The sequence below is a fragment of the Drosophila kikkawai genome, chromosome X (genome assembly GCF_030179895.1).
Source record: "Drosophila kikkawai strain 14028-0561.14 chromosome X, DkikHiC1v2, whole genome shotgun sequence".
Lineage (NCBI taxonomy): Eukaryota > Metazoa > Arthropoda > Insecta > Diptera > Drosophilidae > Drosophila > Drosophila kikkawai.
In genome coordinates, this window is record NC_091733.1 from 8,377,170 (window position 1) to 8,389,063 (window position 11,894).

At 43.2% G+C, this 11,894-nt stretch overlaps 1 protein-coding gene across 3 annotated transcripts in view; it reads right to left on the reverse strand.

Annotated features, from left to right (window-relative positions):
• The window catches only part of Imp (IGF-II mRNA-binding protein), a 33,577-nt gene extending 29,779 nt beyond the window's left edge, over positions 1-3,798 (reverse strand). For 2 of the 3 annotated variants that reach the window (XM_070288194.1, XM_070288193.1), the window contains exon 1: positions 3,181-3,798. The gene's annotated coding sequence lies outside the window, so the exon portion shown is untranslated. The remainder of the gene's footprint in view (positions 1-3,180) is intronic. The other variant, XM_070288195.1, reaches the window with a different exon arrangement.
• Between the last annotated feature and the right edge of the window lie 8,096 nt (positions 3,799-11,894).

The following is an 11,894-nucleotide window of genomic DNA, read 5'->3' on the forward strand; positions in this document are numbered from 1 at the left end:
GAAGGTGACATTAATTGACGTTTAATAGGCCTCATCTCTCACCCAAGGGTGGGCTCTGCTACATGGTTTAAATTAGTTCCACCCTTGCTCCTTGCTCCTTGCTGCTGCTGCTGCTCCTTTTGCCTCGCCTGCGACAAGCCAATTAGAGGTGGCGAAGCCTGAAAAGCTTTTTGTCCTCGCAATCATTTCAAGCAATTTGCAACAAGCAACAAAAGTGCATCGCCTCGCCCTGCCTGGCTTCCGAAAAAGGGCTCTTTGAGGGATGATGAAAAGCAGTGGCACTCCTGCCGGAGGGGTGGCGACTCCTGCGGCTGCAACATCATCCCACCAGAGGTTAACCCTATGCATGGGCTACCGGTGGGCGTGGGCTTGACCTTCCCCGGCAAATGGCAATTGGCAAATGGCAAGAGAAAAAAAGAAGAACGCCTGTTGCAGTTTGCACACTTTTCGAGGGCTTCCCATGTCCTGTTCGTTTTTTTTTTTCTCGCAAGAGGAAAATGGCGCGCGCAGCAAAGTGCAGCAACCCCTTGCACGGAGACCACCCAATGCCACCCACTTGGTAACGCGAATGAAATTGCCGAGAGCTATGTGTGTGTGATATCCTTTGGGTGGGCGGCGGTGGTGGTTGATTGCATTGAGCACCGACTGCAATGGCGAACGCACTCGAATTTGATTGAGTTGCACACAGACAGACAAGGATACGGAGCCAGGACTCGTCTTGATACAGTGTGTGGGAGGTACTTATTTTAAGCCGCTTACATATGGCAAGTAAATCCTTCCAAGGCAACATATGCTGCCCACTTAAAACTTTTGTGTTTGATTTTGTATGAGGGACCTACAAGCGAAAGGATTGACCTTGCTCTCGTCCTTAATTAGCTGATTCTTCTGTTAAAACTAATTATTAATGTTGGGAAAACAGGGGACTTAACCCTAGAAAACCTTGGAAATAAATTAACGCCAGCAAAAGGATAACTGAGATAAAGTTTCTCTAGCTTTTAGCAACTTTTTCTCAAATGAAAATTAGTAATTAAGCAAGGCAAATTGATTTTTCAGGGGAGAGGAAAATCACCTGATGGAAACTGTGACCGGAATAATCAGATGAGGCAGTTTAGCTGCGGTTCTCTGGAATTCAGTTAGAGCTCAGCTGAAAGGTAAAAGCAGACAGCAGAACGCACAACTTTACGTTATCCTTATACACACAAAACAGGACATTAAACAATTGAACGAACGCGTACTGCGAAGCCCGTTTGGCTACAGGACACCTCTCTAAGGACTAGATAAACGCGACGAGCTGCAAAAGGGATGAGAGAGGGTCTTCCGAGGGATAAGGCATCATCCTCCAGGCATCCAGGCAAAAGCAGCCAACCAGCTGCGTAAGCTGTCTGCCGCCGCCTGCCTACCTAAGCTTTCTTAGAGCGCCGGCTCAAGGACAAACCGCGTCAAAAGGAGCGCTGCTGTTGCTGCTGCTGCCATACATAGAAGCGGTACAGTTGCCTCCAGGCGATCGAAGAAAAGGGTATCATCCATCGCGGATATGCAAACCTCCCCCCCCCCCAAAAAAAAAGCTGAAACGGAAGTGGAGAGTAGATCCCACCAGATGGAAGATTCTATTAGGGCGTTATCTTTGCCAAGAAAATAAATCTCCCAGAGGTGAGGAGAGGTAAAGAGAAGTGACTATCCTTAAAATAGAAATATCTTAATTGAAGTTATTTAAAATTTCAATTTTAATCAAGATATGTCAACCAATTAAATATTAGAATTTGGGGAAAGAGTCTTTTGAAAGAGGGTACACCCCTATCTATCTTTATATCCTTGAGATAGGGAAAAAGTATCTGTCAGTTATTTGGTCTCAAAAAGCTATCTAAGACCTGCCAGAGATCAATATCTCCAATATCCTTCCAGATTCTTTGGTCTTCAAAAGCAATAAAAGACCTGCCAGAGGGATGTAAACTATTTTAGTATCCTTGAGATAGATAAAGAGTATCTCCCAGATATTTTGGTTTAAAAAAGCTATTTAAGACACCGCCAAGAGCCCCCCCTCCCAAACGCTAAGGAATGTCTTCCTTCTAATTCTGGTCCCTCCTCTCCTCCCCCCCCCAGAATTCCACACCCCCTCTCTATATATACTATTTCAACTTTCCCTTTCACCAACGGCTGTTGAACTTTAAATTTGATCCGATTTTCTGCTTTCTTTTCGCATCTTCCATGCAATTCGCCTCACTTGAGGGAATGCATTAAATTTAGAAGCAGACGCCGCTCGATTAGAATGAGGAAGAGCACTGAGAGTGGAGCATAGCTCAGGGCAAAATAAATAAAATACGAAAATGTGGAAAGCAGACGCTCCTCCATTCATGCCACGCGCATCTTGCGCCGACGAGACATTTCAAAATAGACGCCAAACACGCAACCTCCTTCGTTCCACAGAGGGTCATCCCCAAGTGATGTTCGCCTTCGCCTTCCGTTTACTCCGCCATCCACATCGCGGAGTGCCCACTGTCTGTCTGTCTGTCAGCCGTACAATGTGGCAACGCAGCGGAGGCCCCGCTGTGCCGGAGTTGGAGCCGGAGGAGACGAAGGAGCATTCCGCACCATCATTGGAATTATGAATGAAAGGCAGACACGAGAACGAATACTAAGGGGGCGGGGGGTGTGTTAGCCACTAGCAAATTATATGTTTTTAATAGATCTCGGGTCTTGACCGGAAATATTCAACTTGAGCATTGAGCTTTGTATAAGGCTATATATGATTCATTCTAGAGATGAATCTGTGTTCTATGATTTGAATATTCATTATAGGAGCGCGTAGGGAAACCCTCTATTCCAGGACAACTTCGAAGGACATGAAGGTGTTTCTTTGATTGAGTAACCAATTAGTAAGAGTCCTCGGGGTTCACTTAACCGGAGATCTAGATAAGTATCTATGATTCTTAATGAATGTAGATAGTCTAGAAATGAATCTTTATAACCATTCAAGCTTTACCCTTGGGGAATGTTCTTAAGGAATCTCCCACAACTATATACTTAGGACATGAGGTGCATTTTTGATTGAGAAAAACCGATTACTCGATGGTTCTATAAGCAAACATTTCGAGTGTCCTCCGCCTGCCTGCCTGCCAGGACAGGAGTGGTGTGCACACACACGGCTCACTGCCTGTCCAACGGTATACAGGATATACTTACAGGCTTAATTGGATCCGGCTGGGCTGCTCATCGATAGACTGGCCTTACAGGAACTTAGCCTTAGAGAGAGAGGAAGGATGCTAAGGTATATCCGCTTCCGTCTCTGGTTCAGATAATCTCTGGGTTTTCTCCGGCCTTCTTATCCTGCTGCTTGATGGGTTTTGAAATGGAATTTGATTTGATTTCAGCTTAAACTTTTTGTGGGTGGCCCAGTGAGAGGCTCCTCCTAAGTAACTGTATAGCTGATCCCGAATCTGTCTCACTCTAGAAGTCCAACTTTTCGGAGGATCGCTTAGCGTGGACAGGACAAGGGGATTATTGCTAAGGTGCTTTTGGTGATAAATTTAAATGCCGAAAATTAAGTTTTCTTTGGATTGGCTTTTTGCTGATTCTCGGATCTGTATCGATATATGGGTGTTATGTATGTATTTGGTGATCGCTTCTCTTAACCCCTCCGATTTCTGGCTTATTTGTTGGATTTGCTGGGTCTGTGTGGGTGTGTATATTTCGGATTTTGTTTAAATTTTTGGGTTTTTTTTTTGTTTGATGAAAGAAAATTGAAACCGAGTTTTGTGGGAAAGAGAAAATTTGTTGGGCCCTTTTTGACAGGAGTGCAAATGTTAACTTGTTTTGAAATTGAATGGAGGCATATTTGTTTATTAATTTGAAGTAGACTATTTTCTAAGTGCTTAGTTTAAATATGATTGTAAATTGTAACGGGAAATATTGTTATAATATAAAACATTCACTGTTTAAATCTATTTTTGGAAGTACTGATTACATAAGGGGGAAGACTAAGTACACCATCACGTAATAGAATTGCTTTCTCCTTAAAAAAACAGTCTGAAAACTTCAGTTCAAATTCAGGACTTTCAAATTGTTAAACTTTTCCTTAAAGGATAATGACAGGAAACGTTAGTTGGTTGTCGCCTTTTCAATTCAATTCGATTCGTTTTGCATTTATTTTATTTGCTTTGGCTTATTGATTTTTGCGTAGGTGACAACCCTGACAGGGGCACGGGGGGTTATATGCGTGGGTGCACGGGTGCGAGCGAGACAGAAGTAGCTGCGTGAGTGCGTACAAAGTAGGCTGGAAAAATGGTCTCTCTCATCCCACTATCCTCGGCCACCGCCACCACCTCTCTCACTCTCTCGCCTCCCTGTCTCGCTCTTGACGCCCTCTTCCACTACCTCTTACTCTCGCTCTCTCTTGCCTCATCACCCTCTTCGTCTTTTCCCTCTTTCACTTACACTTTGGTATATAATTAAACCGCTAGAATTCTTTGGTTAATTCTTTTGATTTCGCCTTCTCCTTTTTGACTTCTTCTTCTTCTTCGTTTGCACTTTTCTTTTTTTAAGAACTTCTTCTTTTAGAACTTCTTGTTATCTTCTTCTTTATCCGCTTCTCTACACACTTTCCACTTGTTTTGCTTTTGCTTTTTGTGGCCTTTAGTCACTTTTTGAAGAAACAACAACAAAAAAACGCAAATGGCGGCGCGGCCGAATCGAATTCTCGAACTAACTGCGCTGCTGCTGCGGAGCTAGAGCGGCTATTTAACGGTAAACTGTGCGAGCTGTGAGCGTACGAACTGTAAAACTGTAAACGGTACTGTGAGCTGTGAGCTGAGCTGAGTGTCGAACGAACTGACGCAACGGCGACGAGTGAACTGCCGGATCCGGATCCCAAGGTGTCTGCGTCCCGATGAAAATGCGAGGAAAACTCGGTAACGCGCCACACAACAGCGACGCCGGCAGCGACGCATCGCAACAGCGTCGACATCGGCTGAGGCTGCGGCAGCGGACGGCTGAGGCTTCGGCGTCGGCGTCACATTTTCCCATCCAGCTAACGAAAACAGTGAAAGTTGTAAACCAAAATGGCTGACCCTGCCTGCTCCTGTGTGTGCGTGTGTGTGAGTGCGTGAGCGTGGAGCGGCGTCTATCCGCCTGTTTATCCGATTCAAAGAGCAGCCAGCCGCCGGCTTAGCGTACACTGAGCGAAAAGAGTCAACAGACGGGCAGACTAACCTATTATCCTTTATCCGTACATGGTTTTAATTAGCTCTTTCTCTTATCAGGTTATTAGTTTGTCCGTGTCTCTTTCCATTTCTCTCTTTAGATTCCCAAGTCCATGCTATGTATGTATATATTATATATTTTAAACGAAACCATTTGGTTTTGTTCATTAATTTAATACTAATATTGTCGGATAAAGGATAAGGGTCTGCTTTGAGCCGCATTGTATTATACGTTGTGCTTTCCTTCTATTGTCCCTGCTGGCAGCAGTTTTCCATCGATCACTGTGCCAGCTGTTGGACCTGTACTAGCGCTGTGTTGTTGTTGTTTTTTTTTTTTTTTGTGAGCCTAGAAGGTTTCCCGACAGAGAAATGGAAAAACTAACGAAAAGGTCACGGATAAACGAATATTTTCCATCTGATTGGTTTGGACGCTGGCAGCGACGCTGCAGCACTGGGATGTGACGCTGGCAGCGACGCCAGCGTCAAGGGTGAGTGTGAAAAGCGAAAATTCATTGTCATCAAGCGAGTGCGGGGCGTCGGAAAAGTCGTGGAAAATGCTGAAAACAAGGGTGAACCCAAGACTGTGCCTCTCTTTCTCTCTCTCTTATTGCTCCGCTCACTGTTCCCTGTTCTCGGGTTCTTCTTCAGTCCCCGCTCCTTCTTGTGAAAATGTTAGGAAAATTCAGACAGTCACAGCTGCTTCATAATAAAAAAAAGAAGCAAGTCTCGGGGAAAACAAAGGGCATATGGAAACAGGAAGAAAAGAGAGGGGAGAGGAGAATGGAAAAAGGGAGGAGAAAGAGAAAGCGGACCTGGAACTGTGGATCCTATTCCACCTACGATTGCCACTTGAGGGCCAGAGAGTTGTTTGCATCCCAAAAATAAACATCGCAAGGCACTAATTTCATTTAAGAATACCAATCTCATTTGGCATTTGATTGATTAGGGTGGGGAAAACTGGGAAAATTCGATGTACTTTATGTGGGAGTTATCTCTTTAAGCGGGCTCTTGATTTTTTATTCAATTTCTTAAATTTATTTTTATTAATTTAGTTTCTCTAGATTTACAGTGGTGCTCATAGACTTAAGCCACAAGACTTCATCCAAGAATTTTAACGAAAATTAAGAAAAGTTTTTATTCCACAGCTCCAATTATTTGTGTCACATTAGTTCTATATATCAGTGTTCTAATAAAAGAATAACCAAGTTATAAAAATATATATTCAACGAAAAATTAAAAAAATCGGAGACCAACCCCAAAATGTCCTGCTCACATACTTAAGCCACCTGGAAGAAAATGATCCAAAAAGTTAAAATTTGCCCAATATTCCTTATAATTTTAATAAATTTAGTTTAATATTAAGTGGGATGACCTTTCTGATTAAGAACAGCGGAGCAACGCTTTGGCATTAAGCCCACAAGACGTGCGCACTGTTGAGGGGTGATTTTCTTCAACTCTTCCTGCAAAATATGCCAAAATCGTTTTTTTTTTCGCTGTTTTTTTTGGCCAACGACTTGTTTAAGAATACCCCACAAGTTGTCTATAGGGTTCAAGTCGGGGATCTGCGGTAGCCATTGCAAAACATTGATTGTCTCTTGGCTAAGCCACGACTTGACTATCTTGCTGGTGTGTTTCGGGTCGTTGTCCTGTTGAAATATCCAGGCAAGTGGCAAATTATCGGCATATTCTCCAGATAAATTGTTAATAAGGATGTCCCTGTACATTTCGCCGTTCATAATGCCTTCTATCTTCTTTTGGAGACCTACGCCCGATGCGGTGAAACAGCCCCAGACCATAATCGAAGCGCCACCATGTTTAACGATCTTTTTCGTGTATGTTTGATTGTTTGGAGCGACGAATCCAAGTTTAATGTCTTTGGGAGTGATGGTAAACCATATGTACAACGTCCTCCCAACAAACAATTGGACCCCAAATACACGAAAAAGATCGTTAAACATGGTGGCGCTTCGATTATGGTCTGGGGCTGTTTCACCGCATCGGGCGTAGGTCTCCAAAAGAAGATAGAAGGCATTATGAACGGCGAAATGTACAGGGACATCCTTATTAACAATTTATCTGGAGAATATGCCGATAATTTGCCACTTGCCTGGATATTTCAACAGGACAACGACCCGAAACACACCAGCAAGATAGTCAAGTCGTGGCTTAGCCAAGAGACAATCAATGTTTTGCAATGGCTACCGCAGATCCCCGACTTGAACCCTATAGACAACTTGTGGGGTATTCTTAAACAAGTCGTTGGCCAAAAAAAACAGCGAAAAAAAAAACGATTTTGGCATATTTTGCAGGAAGAGTTGAAGAAAATCACCCCTCAACAGTGCGCACGTCTTGTGGGCTTAATGCCAAAGCGTTGCTCCGCTGTTCTTAATCAGAAAGGTCATCCCACTTAATATTAAACTAAATTTATTAAAATTATAAGGAATATTGGGCAAATTTTAACTTTTTGGATCATTTTCTTCCAGGTGGCTTAAGTATGTGAGCAGGACATTTTGGGGTTGGTCTCAGATTTTTTTAATTTTTCGTTGAATATATATTTTTATAACTTGGTTATTCTTTTATTAGAACACTGATATATAGAACTAATGTGACACAAATAATTGGAGCTGTGGAATAAAAACTTTTCTTAATTTTCGTTAAAATTCTTGGTTGAAGTCTTGTGGCTTAAGTCTATGAGCACCACTGTAGGTGGAGTTATCTCTTTAGGCTGTCCATTGTTTTTTTTTTTTTTTATTTATTAATTTTATTTATTTTCCCCAGAAACTCATATTCCCAGCCTTTTTTTATATTTATAATTAATTATGTAATAATATATTTATTATTTATAATTCATTTCCCAACAAACTCTCTTCTTTGTTGGAAACACAAAATTCCAAGGACCTTTCCAACTGGAAGAGCCAAGTGTCAAACAGTGATAACGGCGATAATTCTGCATTGTTTGTTCTTCGTTTTTCTTTTTCCTCTTTCTTCATTCGATCCTACTTTCTTATTGTCTTTTACACACACTCTCTTTCTCTCTGCTTGCCACTCTCCTCTACTACTACTACTACTACTACTCCTCCTTCGCTATTCCTCTTTGTTGCCTCTTCCCGTTTAGCTATGTTAAATCCGATGCGCACCCCGCAGGAGCAGAAGCAGGAACAACAAAGTATTTCCGACTGTTACCAACCCAAAAAACTCAGCCCATACAAACACACACACACACACATGCAGGCTTCGTCCCGTTTCCGAATTTCCGAGACAAGCGAAACTTGTGTAGTTTTTCAACCCCAAAATTCAGGACAAGGACAAGGTCGAGGATGTGGCTCTACGCCACTGAACAGCGGGGAAAAGGGAATGCTTTAAATATAGTAAGGGGGAGTCTAGCCCCTCATCTTCAAAATTATGGCCAAAAAGCTGGACTTTAAATAGGTCCTGGGAATCCTTTAAAATACAAAAATAACCCCCCTAGGTGATCAATGTATTCTTTTTTACATATTTACAAAAACTTTTCAAAAACTAGATTTTAAGCTTGGAATAAGGGGCTTTCAAACCCCTTAAAACACCTCTCGATTTGGGATAAGCCACCACCACCTCTGCTCCCTGGGACTGTGGCTGAGGTGCGTTCCTGCGTATCCCAGGAATGTTTTCAGCCGGCTGGCTTCTGATTGTGCTCCTGGCTCTAGCTCTATCCTAGTCGCGTCGTCCTGCCTCCCCTGCACCGCACAAAAGGACGAGGGTTCGTTGAGGAGGATAAGGAAAAGCCACCACCCACCCCAAAGGCAACTGCGACGCATTTTGGTGTGTGTGCGTCCCAGGACTGTGCGTTGCCATGCTGCGATTTCCATTTCGATTCGGGATAAATGGGATCTCGAACGGGATGCTAAAAAACGGGATGGCCTTAAATGGAAAGGCACCACGGAATGGTATGGAATGGTATGGGATGTCAGGGAATGGGACATGAATGGACTTGGTTGAGGGGGTTGGGAAACGCACAGTGAGCGTTCCATTCCGCAGCGTTCCACCGTTAGCTCTGCTTTTTTGAGGGTGTCCTGTTCTTGGCTCGTGCCGTCTCTGTTGCACCTTCTCGAGGATCAAAAGCAGCGCGGCTGCGAATGATAAACGTTCCGTTGCGTTCCCCCCTTTTTTTTTGTGTTCGTATTTTATTTATTTTTTTTTATTATTATTATTTCATTAGATTGCAACCCTCGTGGTGTGTGTGTCCTTGTTCCCGTCCTGCCCTTAGCTGTAATCGCCGCATCCCGTGGCGGAATAAGGACAAATGGTGGCTGGAGTGGTGCAAAAAGAGAGAGTGTCCTTTCAAATCTTGACTGGATTTATGTTGTTTGTTGCGTTCTCATCGCCTGTGTCCTGCCACGACCATTGCGGAATTCATTCGCGTTGACGTCACCGCGAGTGCAGAGGAGTTAAGCGGGTCCTTTTGCTGCCGATAGATGCCACCCACTAATCCTTTTGAGTTCTAATCCCCACTTTATGCTTTCCCCCTCGTTAAGCCTTTGCTCTACGCGGCCGCAGTGTCCATGGAGTTGCCTTGGCATTATCCTTTGAACAATTTGTTTTTATTGTATATATTTATTTATTATTTAAATTAAAATATTTTTATAAATCGATCTATCTAACTTTCTATCTTTTTATCTATTTATCCATCTCTATATCTTTCTATATTTTTATCAATCTATTTCTATGTCTATATATCTATCTCTCTACCTATATATCTGCATAATAAAGCGATTCGTATATTTCGAGTGTTACCAGAATGCCTCCTCATCAGATACTAGCCTTATTTTCGGAAGTCCTAACCTAATTAGTATTTACCAAATGGCTTTTGAGTGCAAGTGTGGCCCGGGTAGGGAGTCACTCTTTGTCGATGCGCCCCTATCGATGGTGCTGGTCCTGGTCCTGGTCCTGGTCCTGGTCCTGCCTCAGAGTCCCTCTGTTACTGTTAGTCGTGCTCCTTATTCTGCTGCTGCTGGTGCCGATGACCTCAATGCGTTTTTAATAAGTTCTGCCTGACACTGACACTCGAATTTGGGACTCAGGACTCGCGACTTGGGTCTGCGGCTGATTGGATGATGGCAATCTCACGGCAGGACCTGCCTCCGCCGCAGCTCGCTCTATCCTTTCTCTTCTTATTCTTATTTCGCGGAAGAAGAAAGCGCGTGCGGCATGCAACATGCATCCTGGCGAGCGAAAGTGCCCGCTGACGATGGCACACGGCATTCTCCCCAGGACACCAGAGTGAGATCGTTGGGACAGGACCCTATCATCGGCAATCGGCGATCCTTGATCTTTCGGCAAGCAGCTGCACCTGCGCCTTTGGTGCCGGTGTTTGTTGGTTTTTCCTTCCTCCTTCTCAATTTTTCACTTGCTCGTTTGGTTAACGGTTTCTTGGTGTCCTTTTGCCCCGCTCCCGGTTAACGGTATTACAGGACATGGATATTTGTGGTAGATATATATATCCATAGATATATGTAGTAAAAGCTACTCTCCATATATATATATATGCAATCTGATAGCCACAATCTTGACTCTCATAATTATAATATCAAGCGCAGAACGGACAGCGGACGGGGATAATCGAGGATAAAGGATTGCATTTCACCCAAAAAGGGTGAGCGTTGCAGTCGCGTGGCAACCCTCGAGCTTCGAGCATCCGCTGCAATGCTGCAGCATCCTCTCCCTGCATCTCCTTACATCGCAAAAAAAAAAAAAAATAAAACCTGTCTGACTTTTAAGTTATTATTAAACTGGCATCAGGGGCAAGCTTTTTCCCTCCTCCAGGACTGGATTTGTGCATGATCTCTCCTTCTCTCTCCTCTCTCATGTGCAATCTGATCTCTGGTCCCTGCTCGAGACTCGAGACTCGAGTCTCTCCTCTTTGGCTGCTCGGGGCTCCTTTTTTGCATACGAGTGGCTCCCAAGTGTCTTAATCAGCGCTTAATGTGTTGTGATTGCGTAATCGAGAGGGGGCGGCGGTTGTGTGTGACTGCAGCTGGTGACTGAGTGAGTGAGTGTGTGTGTACCTGCGGCAAGGGCACGCGTCACCTGCCGCCACCTGAGACCTGAGACTTGCCTCCAAAAATGAAGCAATTATGCAGAAGCTGGACGAGTTGTTTGTTTTGGTTCTTTTGAGATTTGCATTGTTTATAAAATCAATTGTTAATAACTCAAATATAATATATAGATAATAATAAATAAATAAATAAATAAATAATACTTATAAGAATAATATTATTAAAACAATAATGCATATATTTGATATATGGTAAAAATATATATATCTGTATGCCCGTTTGTCCGTTCCTCCTTTTATCCGTCTATCCTTTTTCTGGACTGTCCATTTATCCGTCTTTCCATTTATTCGTCTGTCCTTTTGTCCGTGTCTATCTGTCCGTTACTATGCAAACTAGTTCCTCTATCCATATACCCGCCATTTGTCTATCCTTTTATCCCTTTGTCCGTCTGTACATCTGTCTGTTTGTCCGTTTCTATGCAAACTAATGTATCCTTTCCGTCCTGCCAATGCATAATTCCCTCTTTGCAGATAAATAACATTATTTTAATAAAAATATATTAACTTTAAGGATGATTCTGGCTCATAAAACTCTCAGCTAAGATATCTCTCTTTACTCTAACATTTTTCCACATTTCCGCAATGGATAGCCCCTCCAATGAGGGAGC